Here is a 7706-nt window from a genome sequence, read left to right on the forward strand (position 1 = left end):
GCCTATTTGCAAGAACCTTCGCCAAAATTTTGTACAGACTCCCCACCAAAGATATCGGCCGAAATTCATTAAGACTTTGAGGGTTATCTACCTTAGGAATAAGTGCAATAAAAGTACTATTTATCCCTTTGGTCAGCTTGCCATTTCTATGAAAATCCACCATAAATCGCATAACATCTTCTTTCAAAATGTCCCAAAAATTCTTAATAAAACCGAAAGAGATACCATCCGGACCCGGGCTCCTGAAGTTGTCACAATCCCACACAGCTTCCTTTACCTCAACAATCGAAAAAGGCTTAGTCAAGGCTGCTCCTTCACTACCTGGTAACAAACGGAAGTGCAAGCCATCCATGTTGGGGCGACTTAATCCACGAGATTTAAAATGAGAAGAAAAATGATTTAACACCACCGAACGAACATTATCCACCCCTTCAACCAACACCCCATCAACAAGAAAGAACGGAATTGAATTTCTACTTCTTCGGCTAGACATAATACCATGGAAGAACTTAGAATTCGCATCCCCTTCTCGTAACCATTGCAAACGCGACTGTTGCCAGCAAATACTCGTGTTCGCCCTTGAAAGAGAGAACAACTCCTCTGTAACCACATGCAACTCTTCTATCTCATCATCTAACAGAACCGTAGTCTCACCCTTCAATTCAAGAGATGATATACGATCTTTTAAAGCTGAGATCCGAGAAGGAATATTTTTTGCGTGACGCTGATGCCAATCGTTTAAAGCCAATTTAATCATCTTCAATTTTTCTTTCAAAATATCACCTCTCCATCCTTCCACCTGGAAAGAGTTCCACTTCTCACGAACAAAAAAATCATAACCTGTGAAATTCTCCCAACCTTTTGACATGCGATCCGGTCTTGGACCCCAATTCTCAACATCAATACAAAGTTGCAACGGATAGTGATCAAACAAACCTCTAGCTGAAGCCAACTGAAAACAATTTGGCCACGTCAGGTACCACCTTTCTGATAACAAAAATCGATCAATACGGCTCATAGACTTCCCATCCCCCTGGTACCACGTATAACTCCTGCCCCGGAGAGGTAAATCAACCAAACAAGAGTCAACAATTAACTGATTAAAGCGTACCGAAGCTGTTGTTGGAAAAACGGTACTTCCCACACTTCTACGTTCCGCCAAGGAACGAACAACATTAAAGTCGCCACACAAACAAACATTTTTGTCTTGCAAAGAATCCAAATAGACTTATAAATTCTGCCAAAGAACCCGTTGACGGCCAGAGTCAAAAAGGGCATAAACATTGAAAATAGTGAACTCATCGCCTGACCTTACAAAGCGACCTTGAATCCCTAAAACATGCTCAAAAAATATAGAAGACCACACCTCAACCTCCTTGCTATCCCAAAGCGTAAGTAAACCTCCAGAAGCTCCCATCGAAGGTTGGAAAGAAAAATGAACATCAGTATCTTTCCAAAGAGAATTACACACCACAACATTACAAAATGATAACTTCGTTTCTTGTAGACAAAGAATTAACGGACATTTTTCCTTCACCAAAAGACTCACCTCCCTCTTTTTTTCAACTCCACCTAAACCCCTGACATTCCATAAGATTATCTTTATAACAACCACCACACACCCCCACCCCCAAACACCCTCCTACCTCTCCGCCTAAGCCTCTCCCCCATCACCCTCTTTGTTTTTTCTACTCGCCCCTGATAAAACATCATACATATTGTTTTTGTCGCCTTTGAACTTCAAACCCACCACCTTCCCTATACCTCGAACATCATCCGACTTCGCCTTATCACCACCATGCAGAACCAACCAATTAGACCAGTCATTATTATTCACCGACTCATGTGAACCACTTTGTGAAGTGTGATCAGGCATAGCAACCTTGACTTGGGAACCTTCAGACACCACCTTCCACCTTTTATTTGTCTTTCGCAGGGCACATAGCACTTCCTTCCGATCAGCATCAGAAAGACGCGCAATTTGTTTCAACCTTTGAGCACAATGATGCAAGTAACCACCCTTCTTCTTGTAACCTCTATGAACATGCGAAGGAAACTTTCTATTTGCTGTTCCCTCTCCCGTAACCACTGTCTTGTGCCTATTGAACCATTCTAAACTCCATGGGCCAGACTTAGAGGACCGAACTCTACCTGGTGGGCATGATGAAGTTCGCTTCACAACTCGTTTATCACCTATAGGAAAATGACAGTTTTCAACATGACCACCATCATCTCTAGTAACCACGTTAGCATGAACCTTGCTGGACAGAACTTCTTCATTAGATTTATACATCACAGAAGGCGCATTTCCTTCCCCCACTGGCACACTAAAGGGTGAAGAAGGAACCTGAATTAACGCTGCTGGGCTCACTACCTCTGCTGCAGAAAACGAATGCACTTCTGGTCCTGTAGCCGAAACTCTTGACCTCTCCTTCACTTCTGAATTTTCCTTATGCCATTCCTCTGTTAAATGATTCAAGAGGTTATCAACATCGCCTCTATCTGCCTTCTCTTCAAAATCATTAGCATGGTCCGAGGCAGCATCACTAACCGACTCTTCAACATCACATAGGCATGCGTCCTCCCCCAATGACAACCCACATTCCTCAATAATTTGGAAATCAAAAATAGAACCATCCACCAGTAACTTAGCTTCAGTTTTGATAACATCTAATAAAGTCGTTGAAATTAAAACACGCGCAAAATCAAGGCGTCCTTTATCACTTGTCATATCATCCAATCTCAACAAGCGACCACAATCATAAACACACAGTTTGAAAAAAATCCAAGTTCCATGCATGAAGCGGCACCCCGTAAATTCGGACCCATGCTCCTCTTTCACGAACCACAAGATGCTTCTTCCAACTTAATGGCGGTGTAAAAAAGTGTTCAAAAAAACTCAGCAGCTTGAGAAAAAATTACCCGAACATCCTCTCTGTTGTCTGATGTCAAAAACACCTTGTCAGCTCCCATTGGAATAATATTCAACATATCGAAGCCCGCATCTAAAATCCATCGTTGCACCACAGGAATCGCTTCTCCATTCAAGACTGAAACAATAATACCTTTAATTGCCCAAGTAACATCATAAACTTTCGACGGGTACTTTGGAACATACACATTGTTCGCAGCCACCGCCTCTACATTGACAATGCCACCACCATCTTTATGCACTCCTTTAACACCGCCTACTGTTCCCCCATTTACCTCCTTAACCAGCCCAACCTCCTTACTTTTGACTCCCTCTAAAACACTCTCTCCCACCTCCTTACCTTTACCTCCACCCATAGACTCATTTTTATCTCCCTCAGGATGTTTTGCACCCTCATTACTATTCTCGCCAACACCTCGCACCCTATAATTTCCCCTACTGTTAACAAATCTGTCAAAACTAGCAACCTTAGCAACCACCCTCCAATCACCAAACCACACATTGTTCAGCGCCTTCAATAATTTATTAACGTCTTTAACCTTACCGTATCGCACAAAACCAAAAGCACCGCCATTTACATTACGTTTCCTCGCCAAATAAACATCTTCCATAATTCCACACACCTCAAACCCTTGTCTCAGAGAAAGATATGATATATCATGAGGAATATTAGTAAAGTAAAATGAAACAAAAGCATGATTCACCGTATTGAGCATCTCACGTTGATCTGGTCCAGGATACCGTGAAACTGGACGACGAGAATAATGATGCTGACGCACAGAAACATCAGTATGAGGTGTTGATACTACTGTACCACAATTTTCTGGAAAATCCCTTCGCGGTTCTAGCACATGATCATCTGCATAAGTCAACCGATCCTGAACCCTAGGTTTTTCTTGTCTGACATGATGCACCGTAACCCTACCCTCCTGAGCAAGCTCCTGGTTGCCAAATTCAATCTCCTCCTCAGAAGAATAACGATGAGCTGAATCGTAACGAACCTTAACCCTAGACTGTCCCTGTCGACGATCCCTCGAACCTCCATGCCGCTGATCCTCCCGAAGCCTGTCCCGTTGTCCATCCACCTGTTCCTATGCTTTCCCCTTTCGCGGTCTCACAACAGACCACTCACCCCTATTCCCCCCCTTTAGTGGCACCCTGCTTGGCCCCCGTCCCCCCTATAGTACCTTGCTTCCGGTGAAGGTGAATACCGACGTGATTGCCCTCTATGGAAACGAGGATAACCACCGCTCTCCCTCTCCAGACCACGCTCTCTACCTCTCCCTCTCTCAGTCATTTCTATCTTTTTTTCATTCATTGTTGTTAATTAGTTTAATTGTTTAGCAACATTCACCTTAAAGTGTATTTAACAACTTTTTAGTTATATCTTTGCTAAAACACACCTTAATAAAATCTAGTGGGTGTATCCTAGCAAACCCCATATATATATATATATATATATATATATATATATATATATATATATATATATATATATATATATATATACACTATGAGAATGACATTCTTATATGAGAATAGTGAGAATGAATAAGAGCCATGAGATTAAAAAGCATTGGTTGAGATTAAAACATTCCTAAATGAGTCATTTGTCATTGATATCATTATATAATTATGTTGTGTCATTAGTATTCCTTTTTTGAACATTCCTAAAATATAATTCTGAATCCTCATTAATCAAACTTCATAGAACATTTGCTTAAAAAAAAAAAAGCTTCTTAGAACATATCTTTTTTATAAAAAAAAAAAAATAGAACAGTTAAATGAGTATCAAACTTCTTCCTCATGGATCAAACTGGATCACGACAAAATAGAATAAAAACATGGTTACAAAAGACAACAATTTAGAAGGAAAAAAAAGTTGAAATCAAAGAAAGCGATGGATGTGTATTTCTTTGGTGTGATAAGAACCGAATTCTAAAGGAAACCATTGAAGCATTGATATCTTGAAATGGAAATTAGGAATTTTTCAATGGAGGAGATGAAGACCGTGGAGAGAGATGATGACCGAAATAAATGAATAATAATGACACCCTTTTTTTAAAAAAAAGGATATTATTGATACAATAAAAATCACAATTATATCATGATGTTAATGACAAATGACTCATTTAGGAATGTTTTAATCTCAACCAATTCTTTTTAATCTCATGGCTCTTATTCATTCTCACTATTCTCATATAAAAATGTCATTCTCATAGTATATGTTCTATATATATATATATATATATATATATATATATATATATATATATATATATATATATATATATTAAAGAGTGATATTTTAAAAGAAAAAAACTAAAGTGAAATATATTAATCACATAAAAAAAGTCATTCTAGCACGAGAAGACTTCAAGAGTGGTACAAAGTTACAAAAACAAATCTTAAAAGAACGCGAGCTAGATAACTACGAACAGGCAAATGATAGATTAAGCCTTCAATAATGGTAATGGTAATTGTAACACCCATACCAGACGTATCTAGAAAGTCTGGCACGTGCGTTAATATTAGTACTGGATACATTAAAATATACAACAATTAAAAACTTCGAATGAATATTATTTACATCAAGATACGTTCGTATAAATCATAATACAATACAACTCAACCATACATAAAAAAATACATCCTTGATGTCCATAATGTCCTGCAGCTTTACTAACGAACTCTTGAAGTAATATCCATCCGGCTCCGCACATACATAATCATCCTGCTTATCTGAAACAAAAAAGGATTGGGATGAGACATAATGTCTCAGTGAGTTCCCCTAAATCCTAGGCTATAGGCAACCTCAAGGGGAAACCTACGGTCACCACGTGTCTACATTACAACCTGACGGTTGATTATACGTGTGTGGGGACTTGCATGCTTAGACGGTAGTGCATACTAGGGCCGTCATAGTCATATCTCACTTGTTATAGGCTTCTCACCTATCTGTGTCATGGCGGTCGAGGGGAACCTAGAACCGCGTAGCCAAGAATACACTCTATGTATCGAGGCCTAAACATATCATACTCATGACACGATACTAAACCGGACGATTAGGGGAACCTAAGATCGTCATCGGTATCATGTACATAGCTTGTTCTATACATATCTTGCTCTCGTCTAATAGCATTTATGATCTTATTCTTGTTCTTAAACATATCATACATGGGCTCGATCATGAGCATAAACATAACATAATCATCATCATAAACATAATCGTGTCTAAGTTCATTCATGGGTTAGCGTTGAACAAACAGTTATTATCTTGATTCATTTTACGGATAGTCCCGGGTGGAGTAACCCCGAAATCAATCCCATACATGACCGATGTACGTACATCGGACTCCCTCGGTGTCGTGCGGGTCCCTTGCGGCTTAAACCGTTCCCCTTAGGTCGAGAACCTCCCGTATCCCCCTAGCGTGGATAACAAGAGACACGAGCACCTACGTCTTGCTTATTTCGGTGACATGCGGGTCCCTTACGGCTTGAATCGTTCCCCTTAGATCGAGAACCTCTTGTATCCCCCTGATGTGGATAGCAAGAGACATGCCACCTACTTATATTAGTCATGGTCTTGTCGTTCATATAAAATAAACTTATACATACATACATACATACTTGCTTATTACCTCGGACCCTTGAGTCGATCCGATTGACGGTAAACTTATACATGTCCATGCTTAAACTTAGTGGAGAGATTAACTAATCAAACCACAACTTATCTTGCTTGCTATCTTATTCTTAATCGTGTGCGAAGAGAATAACTTCGCGTCTTATCTTTCTAGGGATTCTTGCTAAACATACTAGTTCTCGACTAGCTAAGCCGAGGCTCTACATACATTCCCTTTCTTAGTTCATCACTACCCCATCATGCTTAAACTCTCTTGAGCCATCCTTGTAATTCATGCTAACATTGCCATGATTAATGATGCAAGGATCAATTGACGAGTTGTGCAAATTTCCAATAGTTACTAAAAACCGGACGTGCCGAAAACCCGAATTCCAAGCCGTTTATAAGTTCTTAAGATTTGATAAAACCATATTGTTCCAGTAGAAAAACAAGTGAAAACAGTACAAGAACACACCGAAACGATCGCTACGGACCCCCACGCGACTGCCCCCAAGCACCCGAGCGCAGAACAACGCGAACGTTGTCCTGTCTGGGGCGCCTGGCGCCAGAGGGAGGGCGCCTAGCGCTGGCTCCCTGACTTGTGGGCGCCTAGCGCCCTTGTTCAGGCGCAGCGCTGCGAATTCTGCGTTTTCGCGTGTTCCGGCCGCAGGTTTTCGCCATTTTCGACCCAAAACTCGTCCAATTCGACCCTGTAATGCACCAAATACATCCAACAACATATATAGACTTATTTAAACATATATCATGGCAATTTTAACCTATAATCACCTAGGATTGGCTTGGGGTACTAAAGTTACATAAAAACTATACTTAGCATAAATCATGATTTTTCTACAAGATTAATCAATCCCAAAGGTGGGTAATCTATCTATGGAACTCACCTAGCTTGTTCCTTGTGTTTGCCTCAAGCTTCAAGCTTCTCATGTTCAAACCCTAACTTTAATTCCAAGCTTCTACTCATTCCCTTTGTTGTTCTTTGCTCATGAAGCTTCTAAGATCCTTGCTTGATCACCAATTGCATGATTTTGGAAAGCTTTGATGGCCTAGAGAGGGAGAGATGGGCGGCCTTATAGAGAGAAGGAGGAGAGAATTCTCTTCTCTTAACCTAGAGAGAGAAAGAGAATTGGAAAT

The 7706-nt window shown here is 40.3% G+C and overlaps 1 long non-coding RNA gene across 1 annotated transcript; it reads right to left on the reverse strand.

Moving 5' to 3' along the window:
• Positions 1–5416: 5416 nt before the first annotated feature.
• On the reverse strand, positions 5417–7706 carry LOC146922726 (uncharacterized). Its single transcript, XR_015010866.1, has 2 exons — positions 7457–7706; positions 5417–5674 (listed from the first exon to the last, which is right to left on the reverse strand). It is a non-coding gene; the product is annotated as an uncharacterized LOC146922726 (long non-coding RNA).

Source organism: Medicago sativa, chromosome 5 (genome assembly GCF_051527215.1).
Source record: "Medicago sativa cultivar Bolivia chromosome 5, Bolivia_mono, whole genome shotgun sequence".
NCBI classification, from domain to species: domain Eukaryota; kingdom Viridiplantae; phylum Streptophyta; class Magnoliopsida; order Fabales; family Fabaceae; genus Medicago; species Medicago sativa.